Source organism: Mastomys coucha, unplaced genomic scaffold (assembly GCF_008632895.1).
Source record: "Mastomys coucha isolate ucsf_1 unplaced genomic scaffold, UCSF_Mcou_1 pScaffold22, whole genome shotgun sequence".
NCBI classification, from domain to species: Eukaryota; Metazoa; Chordata; class Mammalia; order Rodentia; family Muridae; genus Mastomys; species Mastomys coucha.
Window position 1 is genome coordinate 264,108,699 of NW_022196905.1, and position 15,386 is coordinate 264,124,084.

The 15,386-nt window shown below is 46.5% G+C and overlaps 1 protein-coding gene across 4 annotated transcripts in view; it reads right to left on the reverse strand.

Moving 5' to 3' along the window:
• The window catches only part of Sipa1l2 (signal induced proliferation associated 1 like 2), a 143,391-nt gene that overhangs the window by 99,200 nt on the left and 28,805 nt on the right, over positions 1-15,386 (reverse strand). For 2 of the 4 annotated variants that reach the window (XM_031341827.1, XM_031341824.1), the window contains exon 2: positions 2,094-2,255. The exons of the other annotated variants lie outside the window; for them this stretch is intronic. The gene's annotated coding sequence lies outside the window, so the exon portion shown is untranslated. The remainder of the gene's footprint in view (positions 1-2,093; positions 2,256-15,386) is intronic. 4 annotated transcript variants of the gene reach the window in all.

The following is a 15,386-nucleotide window of genomic DNA, read 5'->3' on the forward strand; positions in this document are numbered from 1 at the left end:
TGAAGCATCCCCGTTTCTCCAAGATCAATAGTCCACTTTTCTTGTAAGGAGGGTTCTGTTCTCATGTGTTTCGTGTGCATCTACTATGAGACCCTGACCCAAGTTCGTAAAGTCTGCTGCTAATGGTCAGCTTCATGCCCAACTTCTGGGTTGCTGTCTGTAATTTATGTGAGAGCCCCCACATGATGAACATTCTGGAAAAACTCCTTCCCTTCCTCTGACGCAGCAAACAAAGCCCACTCTTTCAGCTGCTCTTGTTTATGGCCAGCAAAGGAAGCCACAGACTCTCTGAGTAGCAATGAGGACTCTGGAGCCTGGCCACACTTCCTCCTTCCCAGGTAGCTTAATGAGGTAAGGGAAGGAGGGGAGCACATAAACTGGGTTTCCAGCAAAGCAGTCTTCCCCAGCAACTGTTATGTACTGCAGTACAAGGGAAGGGCCAGGAAGGTCGTCATTCCTAGGTCTGTGCTGGGGACATCTCATAAGATGCTCTGCATAGAAACAAGCCATGCAGACATGCCCCTCCCTCACGCCTTGTTCCTACCTGCAGGCTTCCTGAAGAAGTAAGGTTCTGAGGACGTGCAGCCAGCACCAACCCACAGTTATCCCTTTTAGCTCTTCCTCCAACTGGTAGGAAGACAACCTGCCAGTAGTCAGGGAAACCCAGCACCTAAGCAAGGCTACGTTTTGTTTTGGTTTCTTTCTTTAACAGTAAAATTCTTGGGGCTGGGTAGAATGCTTGCTACGTAAGCTTGAGGCCCTGAGTTCGATCCCCAGAACTCAGGAAGAAGTCAGGCATGATGGTGCTCCTATAAACCCAGTGCTGGGATTTAGAGGTAATGAGACACGGAAGGTCACTGGGGCACACTATCCAGACAGCTAAGCTGGATTGTTGGACCCCAGGCTAGTGGAAGATCTTGTTTCATAAAATGAAATGAACAGAATTTAAGGAAAGACACCAAAGGCTAACCTATGCTTCCGTAAATCTACATGTTAAGAACATAGATATGTACATACACACAAAATAAAAACAAAGAAACCAAAGTTCCTTGTCAATATACTGAGATCATTTCAAGTTAAGCATGCCCTGTCCATCTCTGCCCACAGCCCAGAAACTCTGGCAAGCAGCAAAGGAGTCATGTTTCTCTCCTCAGCATCCAGTGCAGCTAGGATGGCCACACTCCCTTCACCACTCTGAGATATGATAATGACATAAACAAGTGGCAGTGGACACCAACATGGGCTTAGCCCAGCTTGCCCAGTGCCCTCAAAGCCCAGTTCATATCTCAGAAGACAAGTTGAGAACATGAACAGTTGGCACTGGGTACAGACCACACACACACTAGGACTGTGGGTACCAGGGAACTTTAGTACATCAGATGACATCAGTCTTCCTGGAAATGTGCTTTGGACACTAATGTTCCTGACGATAGTATGTGTTCAGCATGCTGACCACTCACCCAGGCTAGCACACACACACACACACACACACACACACACACACACACATTGTGCACTGAGACATAACAAGATCTTGTGGAATTCCCAACAGCAATGGCACTGAAACTTGGGTGGTTTAAGATATACAATTACTCTGGTTCCTTTCAAGTTACTCAGGAAGAGAAACTGGACACAGAGACCCTTTGAAGCTATTTAATATTCAACAAATATTTATGTAGCAAATCCAGTACCAACATGTAGCCCTAACATGCTGTCTACACCAAGATGAAATTCTTGGCACCAGAATCACTGCCTAAAGCCTGGCTAGGCTTCCCACAAAATGAATCCAAGTGTCCTCAGATGGCACCGGAAGAGATTCCTGGTGGGTTACTCTTCATTGGAGAGGAGAAAGTCATATTTGACTTGTAAGAAGACAGAGAGAAAGGGAAAGGCTTTGTAGGGCAGGAGACACCAGAGAGGCCCCTATTCCTTCACCTAAAGACTGTTAGGAATCTACCAGTTATACTTACAATGACTTTACTATATACCTAGTAAACTCAGTCAGACCTGCCCCTCTCATCTCAATCCAAAGCTAATAAGGATACATCTGGGACCTGGATTACTACTCACACCTCAAACATAGAGCATCTTACCTCATAGAGCACTCTGAGCTCCAAATCACCTCACAGAGCACTCTTAGTCTGACAGCACTTCATCTCATAGGGCATTCTCTCAGGCCTACACCTCACCTCACAGGGCCCTCTCAGGTCTATGTAGCATCCTCCATGGCCTCACTCTCCACTTCTCTGGCATCTCTAAAAGAGAATACAGTTAAAGAGATTCCTGGTGCCTTGTTCCCCATTGCACTTCAAGGATGCTGTACTTTCTGCTCCAACAGTTTCAGTTTCTTACATGATTTCTTTTAACACCTGTGCCACTCAACTGTGAGTTTTTAATAGGCAGTAGCCTGAGGTGTAATTGGCAGGAATCAACAAATAGTTGTAAAGTGCATTAACAAAAGCAGGCAAGCTTCTTAGACTCAAAAAACATTGTCTGCTGCCATGGTTTTTTATCCTGTCCCCCCAACTTTATGATATTAACTCTTTTTGAGAATTAGCAGTAAATTACTATCACTACCATATGTGGAATAGGAAATTCTCTGCCTCTTTCAGCATTTATCATACACAAAACGAATAAGGAAAACTTCAGAAGCAAAACATTCCTGCTATACTAACGCTAAAAACATTCTTGATACACTAATGCTAAAAAGCTCTATCCCGTAATGAACACAAGAGGCAAATTTGTAGGCAAGGCCAACAGCTCAGCCCTGCAGCCTTCCTACCCTCTGTCTACCCAGCTACCAATCATGCCATTCTGGTTCTCATGCCCAGACAGAGGCTTGGGCACAGGATGGAGTAGGAAGAGGTCAATAGGCACCTGAAGTACCTCATCTTCACCCAATCTGTAAAACTCTACAGACAGGTGCCATTTTGGTGATGGGATGCAGGCTCACTCACAGGATGCTGGGTCAAGAAGTAAGGCGCACCACACAGATGGGACAGCAAAAGCCCCTGGACCTGACATGCACAGCTGACCTAGGCTTCCACAATCACCTGCTTATAGACAAGCGAAACATTAAAAACAAGAAGATTTCATTTATATTCATTATCTAAAGAGCTGAGCTCTGATCCAACTCCAGACCATGCAACACAGTAGGAGCCATGCTGTGCTGTTCTGTGCTGTGCTCTGTGCAGCAGTTGATTGGAGCTCCCACTGAACAATGTCTTGAACGTGTTCAGCCGGGGCGCCCATAGTGTGAACCTGCAGTGATGCTCATTAAATCAAGGAGAATGAATCAGACTTGTGAAATCCAAGTGTATTTTCTATTTTAAGGATGCAGATTAAGAGCAACCATAACAAACTAAGAAAAGACCAACTTAAACAATTGCCCGTAGGTGTCCTTAACAGGCACACGGCTGCAGCTGATCATTTTCCCAATTCTGCTGCCCCTGTGTCTATACACTCAATGTGGCAGAACTCACAGCCACATGAATCTCTTGATTCACACCCTGCTTGCCATTCCCTGGAAACACTAATGAGAATCCATGAGCTCCCCATGAGCTCCATGAACAAAAGAAAGGTAGGAAAGAGAAAATAAACTCATGTGGCTGTGTCCCCCCACAGGCTAAACTATTCTTGAAGAGAATCGGTAAATGTATCCATTTGGAATTATGTAGCTGTCTTTCATGTGGAGGAGGGGAAGATTTTGGCTGAGGAATACTGAGCTATTTCCTCACAAAACAGGGTTTGTAAATTCAAACTGCTCACACTTTAACCCTGTGCACACTTCATCTGCAACCAACTACGTGAGAGAAAAGTTCCAAGAAAGCTTTGGAGATGGAATGCAAGAGAATCAGCTTTTACATCATTTGGTAGCTCACTGCATCCAGGAATAACTGAATTTTATCCCTATTTTTCTGTAACAGACAGGTGAGTGTATTTTATTGCTCTGGTAAAGTTAACAACAAAGAGTCATTTTCTCCTCTGGATCCTAAGCTCTCTTCCACTCCCGACTTCCCATTCCAAAAAGGTTGGGGAAAGCTCTGAGTGCCCACCAGACAGCAAACTGCAGCACTGCAACAATTCAGAGCAGGGAAGAAGAGTGAGCCCTGGACCACTCATCTTCTGAGGAGGCTCTCAGCCTTAACAACCCACCAAGGGAGTGAGGAACAGGCTTAGCGTACTGGTGGGGAGCACGCTAATCAAAGGGCTCCAGGCAACACGGAAAACAAGGAGGCAGGTTTGTAATAATGCAGCTACTGACTTGCAAACACCCCATAAACGCCTACAGAACTGAATTAAATCTCTCACAGCTTGAATTAGGAAACTGTGTGATGAGAAAAACTGGAAAAGGTGGTGCCTCTAACTGCAAAAATAATAACTATGCACAGCCAACCAGGTAGGACAACTGAGTGGGAATATTTCAAAACATGAGGCCAACACCAAAAACTAAGGATGACTCGGTATGGATTCAGGAGCCAGCCCAGGAAGATTCCACAGGAAAAGCATGTGAGGCTCAGTGTGACTCAGAGCTGCTGCTGCTCCATGCAGAATGTAGAGCCAGGAGACTCTGCCTCCAACCACAGTCAAGCTCATGTCCTCTCATTAGGAACCTGAGTCCTTGGGACACAACTAGGAAGACAGTGTGACATCACTAGGCTCCAGTTCTCCACACCTGCAGACTGAACAGACTCCTGTGGGAAGCAGTAGGACCCTTTGATCAAGCCACATGGCTTCTCCAGCCCACATGCTTCAAACTACTGGAAGAGACCCTTGTTGCAGTCACACAAATTCAGCCAACACTTAGAGAAGAATGCGAGGGGCAAAATGTCAACTCACAGGGAACCTGCTATCCCAAGATGATGGCTTTGACCCACAAAAGAGTAAGTTGAACACTGCTATCACCAGGATTTTGTCAAAGGCAGAAGAAACAGGGAAACCCTGACTGAGAGAAATCCTTCTAGGCAAAGCCACACACAAATGGAGTTCCCTGCTCTGTGCACACAATTCGGACAGCCCACAGAGCAAGTCACAGGGCAGAAACACTGCGGAACTGAGAGTGCGGGCAGCTGGCACCAACAGGAAGCCCAGTACGCTTCCTGCACTCCAGTCAGAATCCTATGGCCAGTTTATCTAACTGCGCCTAGTACTTCAGGAAAGCATGGCACAGCTGCCTGGAAGTTGAGGGGCCATGGACAAGTAGGACTGGGTACAAAGGGAAGAAGAGAGTCAGAGGAAGGTGGGGGGCTGGGCAGGCACTGCTCACAACATTGATGCTTTATTGCATAACATACTTTACCCTTGACTCATGTTTATGCACAAATACAAAACTGATATTTTTATACTCTCCATTTGTAGATCTAACTCCCTCAAATTGTTCAGACTACCAAAGATATTCAGTGGGTCATGTGCTGGGCACTTATTCGCTTGCTGTCCAGAGCACAGAGCTGTGGGCACCCGCAGTGAGTGCCATGCCTTAGCAGTTCACACGCTCCTGCTGCTATAACAAAAGGCCACAGACCACATCACTTAGAAACACAAGTTTATGTGCCTCTGCATCTCCAAAGTCCAGGACCAAGTGGCCATGTCTGGGGAGGGCCTCCTCAGTGCTGTCACACAGCCATGGAGGTCACTCAGTCCCCAAAAGATAGTATCTGTTCAGTAGCCACCCCTGGAAGGGCCCACCTCTCAGTACGGTTGCAAGGTGATTAAATGTCTATAATGTGGACTCTCACCCACAAAGAGACAGCAGATTTCTAGTTTATTTCTGCAATACTGAATTGATACACAATCAAATCCTGGTCTTTTCATTTACCACACCTCCTATTCTACTCTGTGCCTCCAGGGTGCTGGGATTACAGGCACCAGAGCTAGAGCTCCAATTCAAGTCCTTGAGCGAGTCATGCTCCCTCTATAGCTGATCTGCCTCTTAAGGTAGCACCTCTCAAACCATGTGCCCTGTGGAGCACATCTGTCTCTCAGGGCTCCTAATAGATTTGCAAATCTAACTATTTTCTGCAATAATTCTAAGACAGGACCTTCTCACTGTGTCTGAAGTAGAAAATTAACTGCGTGTTAAATGATGACCTCTGAGCACAAGGCAAGGTCATAGCATAACACGACAAACTACTCGGTCACCACCTGGGCCATATAACAAGGCTCTGTCTCTAAAAAAAAAAAAAAAAAAAAAAAAAAAAAAAAAAAAAAAAAAAATAGGTTTAGTTCCTAGCATTTACATGGAAAGCTCAAAACATCTGTAACTCTAGTTCCAGAGGAGCTGATGCCCTTTTCTGGCTTCCACAGGCACTGCACATATGCGCATATACACATGACATATACACATGTATATGTGACAAACACATATACATATAAAATAAAATGTAACATCCAGAACAGACTCAGATCACTGCAGAAGAGGGGAGAGAACAAGTCTAAAGGCCAGAAGAATGGAGAGTTTGCTCTGACATCGTGTTTCCTAGAAATGCCAGAAGCTACCCGGCAAGACAGCAGTGGAAACAGACCTGAACAAGGAAAGGCTCAATAGACATGCTAATGTGGACAGGAAAGCTCCGGAGGGAGGCCTCACCCGAGACAAAGAACTGCAGGCAACTAAGGAAAGCTAAAAGTGGGAGAAATAGTCTCCCCTAGCCAAGAGCACAGGAGCCCTGGGGTGAGTGGTACTCCAATACCAAACGGCCAGCTCTAAGAATATGTACATACAAGTAACACTGAGCAAGCTCCATTCTGCATCTAGGAATCACACACACACACACACACACACACAGAAAATGAGACCACAAATTTGAAAGCAAGCAAGAGGGGGTGAAACACAGGAGGGTTTGGAGGGAAGAATGGAAAAGGAGTAATGATTATAATCTTAAAAATTAAAATATTTTAAAAACTTACATAGACTATCTCCTTCAATATTGTTCAGGGACAAATAAAAATAAATTGTCCTGTAAAGTCTTGACCTTGAGATCCAAAGCATCTGTGGTCTATCACTCAAAGGATCACACTTGGGACAGACCTAGGAATCAGGGAGCTACTCTGTCCCAGGATACACCTACCACTTGAGAGTAAACTATCGGGTATTTACCCCAAGGCCACTCAGAGACAGTTTAAAGAGAAGGAAGTGCCTGTTTTAAAGGAAAATAGAAATGCCATGCTTCTTATACAAAGTATAGCCCTTCAGATGGTGACACCATCCACCACTGTCCTTGGCTGGTACCTGACATCTCAGTGCCTTGCCTGGGCTCTGCAGAGCTTGGGGTGGGACAAGCGCTGAACTAGTGGCAGCCTTTCCTCGTGTCTAAACTTGTTTATCATTTCCAATATGATGACTACTGACAGATCTCACATAAACAAAACAAACAGCTCAGAGGTCCTCAATGATTTGTAAGGATGGAAAAAATCCACAAACAAGAACCTGCGATTAAACCGGCCCAGAGTCAGTATTCTCAAACATCATTAATTAAGGCAGCAGGTCCCTTGAGGAAACACACAGGGGCGATGAATGGGAAAGAATTTGCTCCATGAAGAAAGGAAGTGAGCTAACATTCTCTAATTGTCTGACTGACAATGCAAAGGTGGTCCCACTTTAATTCACTGAGTCAGATATCTATTCACTCAGGCTTCTTTCAGGGTCAAACGTTTAAGAGGTTTGAACATTCGGGTTTCTGAGTCTCAGATAGACTTCCCACTGCTAGCAGCACAGGGCATTACAGAAGCATGCAGTATGTAAATTTATCCAATTAGCTCCCTGCTCCTGGTGCTGTCTCCCAAGTTCACTAGCATCTCACTGCATCATCTCTGTCACCACTGACTGAGAGACTTCTCACTCAATTATTGATTTTCCTGCCAATTAATTACCATAGCAGGAGTCACTCAGGCTTAGCTTTGCAGGGATTTTCTCCTCAGTCTCCGTTCTGGAGTCAGGGGAGGGGGAGGGATCAAAATAATTGAAACCCTGAGGATGAGACAAGTTCTAAAAAACATCTTCTGCATAACTTGCAAACAGTTCAGTTGTCACCAGACACTTGAGTGGGCACACACTTGTTTCCTACTTGGTCCCAGGTTTGGATGTTTTCCAGGGAGAACTTTGCTCAATCCTGCCAACAACTTTTACTACATGACTCTTGGGAGAAATGAGGTTTTTCTGAGTCCAAGAGAGGGATGCTAAGTGACTGTGTCTTATTCATAAAAGTGAGATGCATGAGGTACACGCATGAGAAAAAGAACTAATTTCTCACTGTCACCTCCAAAGGACAGGCAGTTTTACTTCCTGAAGTACTGACTGCATGGCCAAAGGGTGCTTCCTGCTGTTGAGACATGTGGGGTGACAGGGATGCCACACAGAAATTCTGTCTGTCTCCAGCAAAGGCTTCCTCCACAGGGTCTCCTGAGTCCTTGGGGGTACCTGTGATCCACACACCCAGCACTCCCTACTCTCCCTTCCTGCCCTCTGCCTTACCAGGGAACTGAGACTCCAGGACACCTTACAGGACACACAATGTGACAGGCCACCCCTTCTCCTGATGTGGTTTTACTCAAAAATGTCCCCACATGCCGGGGAGTTTGATGGCTTTGCTTTGGGAGGTTATGGAACCTTTAGGAGGTGGGGCCTTGTAGGAGGAGCCTTGAGGTTCCAGCCCAGCCCTCTTCCTTTTCAGTCTTTACTTCCTGGTCCACTGGGATTAAAGCAAGCAGTGTGTGCTCCTGTTGCATGCCTTGCCCCATGACAGACCTCATCCTTAAACAGTAAGCAAAAGTCCTTACTCCATTAAGTTGCTTTCTGTCCACATCCAGAGCAACAAGAATAGGTGGGAACCTGTGTTGCTGCTATAGTAGTTTTGTCTTGTAAGCCCTTTCTCTGGCTAGCTACCAACAGTGAAGGCTTTCTCTTAGCTGTGTGTGTGTGTGTGTGTGTGTGTGTGTGTGTGTGTGTGTGTGTGTGTGTGCACCATAGGGTGTTGCTCCCCATTGACCCTGCTTTCTGACAGTCTATCAATGGTCCTGGAGCTCAGTGTTAGGCTAAGGACTCTACCTGTCTCTGCCTCCGAAGACTGGCTTTTTTGATCTGGGTCCTGGGGTCAGTCAGGCCTCATACTTCCACAGCAAGCATTTGATTGAGTCCTGTGTCCTCTCCCTCAATCACTGCTGAAAGACTGTTCCCATAAATTGGCTACTGGGAGCAAACCTCCAGGGAGGGGGAAGAATATAAAATTATCGGTTCTCACACACACGCACGCAGCCTGACTGGAGGCTGTCTGATAGCAAGAGGAATATTTAGCAGACATTCACAGACGCTTACTGCCAGAATTAAAAACGGGAAGCTGGGCAGACAGAAGTCACTGAGGAATGAGCAGCCAAGACACGTTTGTTCGGTACTCTCTCCTGCAGCAGTGAATGGCAGCCATGTCTCCAGAGGTGAACATTTCTCAACTGGCGTAGTAGAGCAGGGCCACCTGCTGCTGGCTTCTCAAAGGTTCTTATTTGGGGAGAAGACTTACATCATCTAAAACATTTATCTCTTTAAAAACAACAACCACCACAAGAATAGTGTTTTATTAGACATGAGTCTACTGGCTTCAAATAGAAATAGTTTTGGTTCATATGTAAAAGTAAAACAAAAGGTGATTCCTTAGGCATTCGACAGACTCCCAGCCTTCAAACACCAGAGGATAAGAAAAACTGTCGTGTGTGAGTGTGTGTGTGCACGCATGCCAGGGAGATCGCTCTGTGAGTAAAGTGCATGCTGAACAACCACGAGAACCAAAGTTTGGATTCCTAGCACCCAGATGAAATCCAGGTGTGGTGGCATGTGCCAGTGACCCCAGGCTGGGGTTGGGGCTGAGACAGGAGGATCCTGCAGGTTCCTTGGCCAACCAGTCTAGCTGACAGCAAGCACCAGACAAACCAGAGATCTTATCTTAAAAGGCAAAGCTAAAAGCCAGAGAGCCATAAGTGACAGTTAAGATTGACCTCTGGCCTCCATGTGGACTCCTACACAAACACCATATATGAACATAGTGCACACACACACACACACACACACACACACAAAATGTTGATTATCATAAAGTTAAGTAGGAAGCCTTCTAGAAGATTTCCTGTAGAAGACACAGTTATTAGATGAAAATTCCCGTTCTGGATGAAGGATACAGATACAGCCCTGTCAGTCACTGATCATAGAGGTACCAAAGGTCCCCAAAACAATACTTGCCACTGCTGTTCTTCTTGGTCGCCCACTAGAACTAGACAGTAAGACCTAGTGCTAAAGAGACAACATACTTTGGTTGCAGGATCTAGAAAACTCAAGCTAGCACTGATCTGAAAATTTCTTCCCACTACACACTAGCTTTCAAAGTGCTGGAAAGTGCTCCACAGGCCACTGGGTGAGAAAACACATCAGTGGTCTCAGCACTGGACCCTGCATTCTGCAATACTAATATAATGCTAATTAATACCTGCCAAGCAAGATTGTTACAACAGTGACACAAAGATCCTGGGGATAACCAGCTACTTTTGGATTGTATTTCCTTCCCACAGGAAGTAATTTATAACTTTTACTTCAAACCTGGTCAAAAGCCTGGCTCAGGAGGTCATGGGCCCTAGAGGGGAACCTAATATAATCAATTTGGCATATGACAGATTGTCAGACTGTCTTTGAAATATTTATGTTTATACCCATAGATTAGTCTTTCCTTCAACCTTGGCCAGAAGTCTCTCTGCAGTAGGCAGCAGTTAATGCCATGGATCATAACTGGTCAAAATGCTGAGAATAATTGCCTACTGAGTGAACCCTAAATAGGACATTCATCTCAATGCTCATCCTACCCAAGGATCAGGACATCATGGAAGACGGGAGTGGAAACAGATCTAAGTACCAGAGGACCGGAGGAGTCTGTGAAACACTATCTTCTGGACAAGGCGCGTGACTGCTCGAGCAGATGGACTGCAGCTGTGTTACCTGTACAGGGTCCACTCAAAAGCATCAGTCAACATCCCAGCAAGCAGTAATTGCACTTATTAAGATCAGTAGGTTATTTTTAAATGGCACAGGGGGAGCACATGTGGGTATGCCTCAGCAGTATATAATATGTATTGCTCTTGTGGAAGATCAATTGTTCCCACTATCCACCATTGGGCAGCTCACAAACATCTGTAACTACAGCTCCAGGAGGATCAGGTATCGGACGTCTCACCTCTGGACTCTGCAGATCTGTACACAATTACACATGACTAGAAAAAAATATATATCTTAAATCATTTAAAGAAAAGAACATGAAGGGGGTGAGGGATATGTTGCGAGTGCCTGAGGAGTGGGAGGGGTGTTGAGGATAAAAGTGATCAAGGCACATTGTTTAAATGCATAAAAACTGCTAAAGAATAGACAAAAGATATTCTGTTTTTATAAGGGTAATCCAGAACCTTTCCAAACTTTACTTAGATAACTTTAGAAAACTAAAAATATTAATAGAAAATAAAACTGTGCACTAGTATTTCAAGATTCAGTTTTATGGGGAAGGGAAGGGAAGGGAAGAAGGAAAGGAAGAAGGGAAGGGAAGGGAATGGGGAAGGGAAGGGAAGTTTTTAAATATGTCTGTTTCTGGCTTATAACAAGAAAATGGAAACAAATTAGTCAAGGCCAGTGGGAATAAGGAAAACTGGTTCCTTGGGATTTAGCTTTTAAACTTGGGACTCCTGTGTTAACCATGCTGGTCCACTGCACAGGTCCAAATAACTGCAGATTGCTGCCTGGACTGGCTACACCCAGGAAGTGAGCGGCAGCCTGTCTCACTCAACTGGTCTGTACAGGACCACAGTGGGAGTGATCACATCTTAAGGCACTCCAAGACAGCAACAGTAAGCAAGCCAAGACTCTATTCTCTCTGGCAGTCCTGTGTCAGATGGCCAGCTCTGTCTCTGAGCTGTCTTTACAATGTAAACTGAGGCCTCTGGGACCACATGGCTGAGTCCCTGGCCTGGGACAGAGATGGGGAGTAGCTAGGCAGCTCACACAGGTTATGCTTCTGACCTCCAGCCACAGCAGCCCTAATCCAGGTGGGATGGGGGGGGGGGGGGGGGGGGGGGGGGGGGGCAGGACTGTTCTTAGGCGATTCCTGTTTGACTGCATCTAGGACTGCATTTCATTAAAAAGGGAAGCTCCACTGTGTGAGAAACCCAAAACTCAGCTTAGAGCTCCTATCTCCGGGGTTCTCTTCATAAAATGATTTATTAAAGTGTTTCATTAAAGTGATTAGAAACTGTCCAAACTATAAACGTTGCTAGGCATCTCCAAAGGCAGCAGAATGGCAAGAACTGCCTAACAAGTTGTCAAAATTCAAGAGGCAAAAATCTCTGCAGCACACAGGACAGGTGCAAATGTCCCACCTAGGAGCCCTGTCAAAGAAGATGGTTCTACAGAGTGGCCGGGGGGTTTACAGCATACACTGCAGCACCAGCCCTGTGCAAGCATGCACAGACAGCAGGCATGACACTCAGGTCCTGAGCTAACTCCATGGCACAATGCTATCCCAACAACTCCCCCAACTCAGGCACTCAGGACACAGGACCTCCAGCAACCTTCATGGCAGGCACTAAGACACAAACTCCTGTTAGACAAACGAAGAGAGATGGGCCATGGCTAGACAATAACGTGGCAAATCTGCAAGATGGCCAGCTTCTTCCTCCCCCTCCTGCCACCTTCTAGGCATTATAGACTTTTGTCTCCCAGCAGCAGACACCATGCTGATAGATGAGCTCAGTTAGTTCAAGGCCAGCTGCCCAGGACATGCCACACACAGTTCTGGCCCAGTCAGTCATCCTAGCGTCCCTTAAACTGACCAACCCTGAGTTAGGAGGAAAATTAAAAAAACAAAAAGCAAGTCTCCTCCTCAAGCCTTCGAGTCCCCAAGAAGAGACTTGACGTTGTTTGGTGGTTTGGTTAGGTTTGGTTTCTGAGCCTAGGTTCTGCTTTGCAGAGGGGCTTCTCTGTGTGTTGGCTATGTTTCCTCTCCCCCATAAATCCTTTCACTGATGATTGTTTGCGGTGCCTGAGACTCTCTGCAGCTCCCTGTTGAGTTTCGGGTCTCTCTTTTAATTCTTTAACTGGCAGAGAAAATGAATCCATCTGACCCTGTCCAGGCGCACTGACTCCCCTCCCCCTAACCTTCCTGTGACCTCATCCTTGCCTTCTGCCAACTAAAATGGACTCATGTAGGTGACTCTGACAGATGCCACACAGATGACAGCATAGGGGCTGAGCCTCAGACCAGAATAAGAAGGAAAGAGGGGGCATGGAGAGAAGGTAAGGCTTCACATGGGCAAGAGGAGCTACGTGGTGACGCCATCTGATGAGAGGAGGTAACTTGGTAGATGGAACTGTGGGAAGAAGCTGGGAGAAAGGCCTTGGACAGCACTGGCCAGAGCTAGGCCTGGCGCTCTTCACCCTGCCTAAGTCTCACACTGCCCTGGTTTGAGGTTTTACAGAAAAATCCCAGCACTAATCTTCCCACCAAAGCTTTCCCAGCCCCAAATAGCCCAAGATGCCTAAATTTAACACCAGCCATCTTGGAGCTCATCAGAACCTCTCCTGAAATAATCTAACATCGCAAAACCATTTTAAACCCCTAGTCCCTGAGACCATACAAAGGCCACACAGAGGCCACACTGGGACCTTACAGCGAACACACAGGGACCACACAGAGACCACACAGAGATCATACAGAGACCATACAGAGAGTACTGCAGGCAGTGACAGAGGGGCAGAGCAGGACTCAGGGAGCAAACCCCAGGTGGGAGTCCTGGGTCCTCAGCTAAGGCCACATCACTTCCTGGCAGTCGAGGTGGAGGTGATCTGGCATCTCATAGCACCTGTGGCACTCCTCACGGGCAGCAGAATGACTGTGGAGACACAGTTTCCAGAAGGCAAATGGCAGTGCAACTTCTCAGATGCCTGGTGATTATAACAAGCAGCCTGGCTGGAGAAGATTCCAGAAGTATACAAAGGGCTCACCCAGATGAGCCTGTGACAGACATGTCACTTCCCAGGTCCTACCTCACTCCCAGCTCCCCAGGGGCCCCTCTCACTATGCATGATGGACCCTTCTGGGTAGACAGCAAACAAAGCCTGGCGACCAGTCTCTCAGGGACTATATCTTTCCACACTGACACTTAACCCTACCTTAGCTGGCGTCCAGCAGAGTTCCAAGCCTTGGGCCAGAGATGCCTCACTCTTACATAGTGGCTGAAAATTAAGCTGTAAAAGAGAACAACCAGGCTGCGTGCCCCACCTACATCTGAAGATAAAGCTAAAGCCTCTCTCCCTTTACAAAGAGCAAGGGCAGGTGAAGGTCATCCCTCCATGCCCCACGGTTCTTTACTGCCAGGCAGCTCCTGATTCCCTTCAGCTGTCACCTTCCTCAGATCCTGCTCACTCCATTCCTAGAGGCAGCCAGCCAGTGCTGACTGGCAGTCAGTGCTAACTGACTAGCCTGACTGTCAGTGCTAACTTCTCCAACTAGGGAATATCCGCAATCAATCTGTGAGGTGAATGGCATCCCTCCACCCCCCCCACCCCCAGCCCTTAGAGCAGGATAGGGTCTCACAGACATCTGAAGTTGAACTTTTGTTCCTCAAAGTCTCAAAAGAAAAAAACAGCACTCCCTGGAAATAGATTGATATATGTGGAGTCCAGCAGAACTGCATCTGCCTATACTCCCCAGAACTCAAGAACCAGAGGCAGGAGGATCACTGTAAGTTCCAGGCCGGCTATAACTACATAGTGAGACTCTTTCTCCAAAACAAGAATATCCAAAACCAACATAAAACAAGTGTTAACAAAATAAAACAAATCATAAAGCTTTGACACCCCCTCCCACCCCATGGCCGACACTCTCCTGGGTTGCACTCTTAGAAACCAAGGGAGAGACTCTTTTCACTCCCTGGCTCTCTCCCCAGTCCCTCCCACTCACCAAGGCACCCTGAGAGTTCCTTCTACAAGGCTGGTCGGTTATCAGCTTTAAATGAAGGGACAGAGTATAAAGCTGGGAAAGCCCAGGCCAAGCAAGACTTTCAATGAGGCAGTGGTGGATGAGGAGGTAGGTGAGTGTGCCCTGAAAATACTATGTATTCTGACCTCCCTCCTTGCTCCCACCCCAGAATCCTTCCTTTCAATAAACAGCAGAAAACATCAAGAAGACTATGGCTATGAGGATGTGTATACACACACACACACACACACACACACACACACACACACACACGTCCTCTGGGTAAGAGGATTGTCAGCTGCGATGGCTCCAGTCACACCCAGGAAAGGACCCTGACCGAAACCAGGAGTTACATGCAAGAAGGACTTCATTCACTCACTCATTCATTCATTC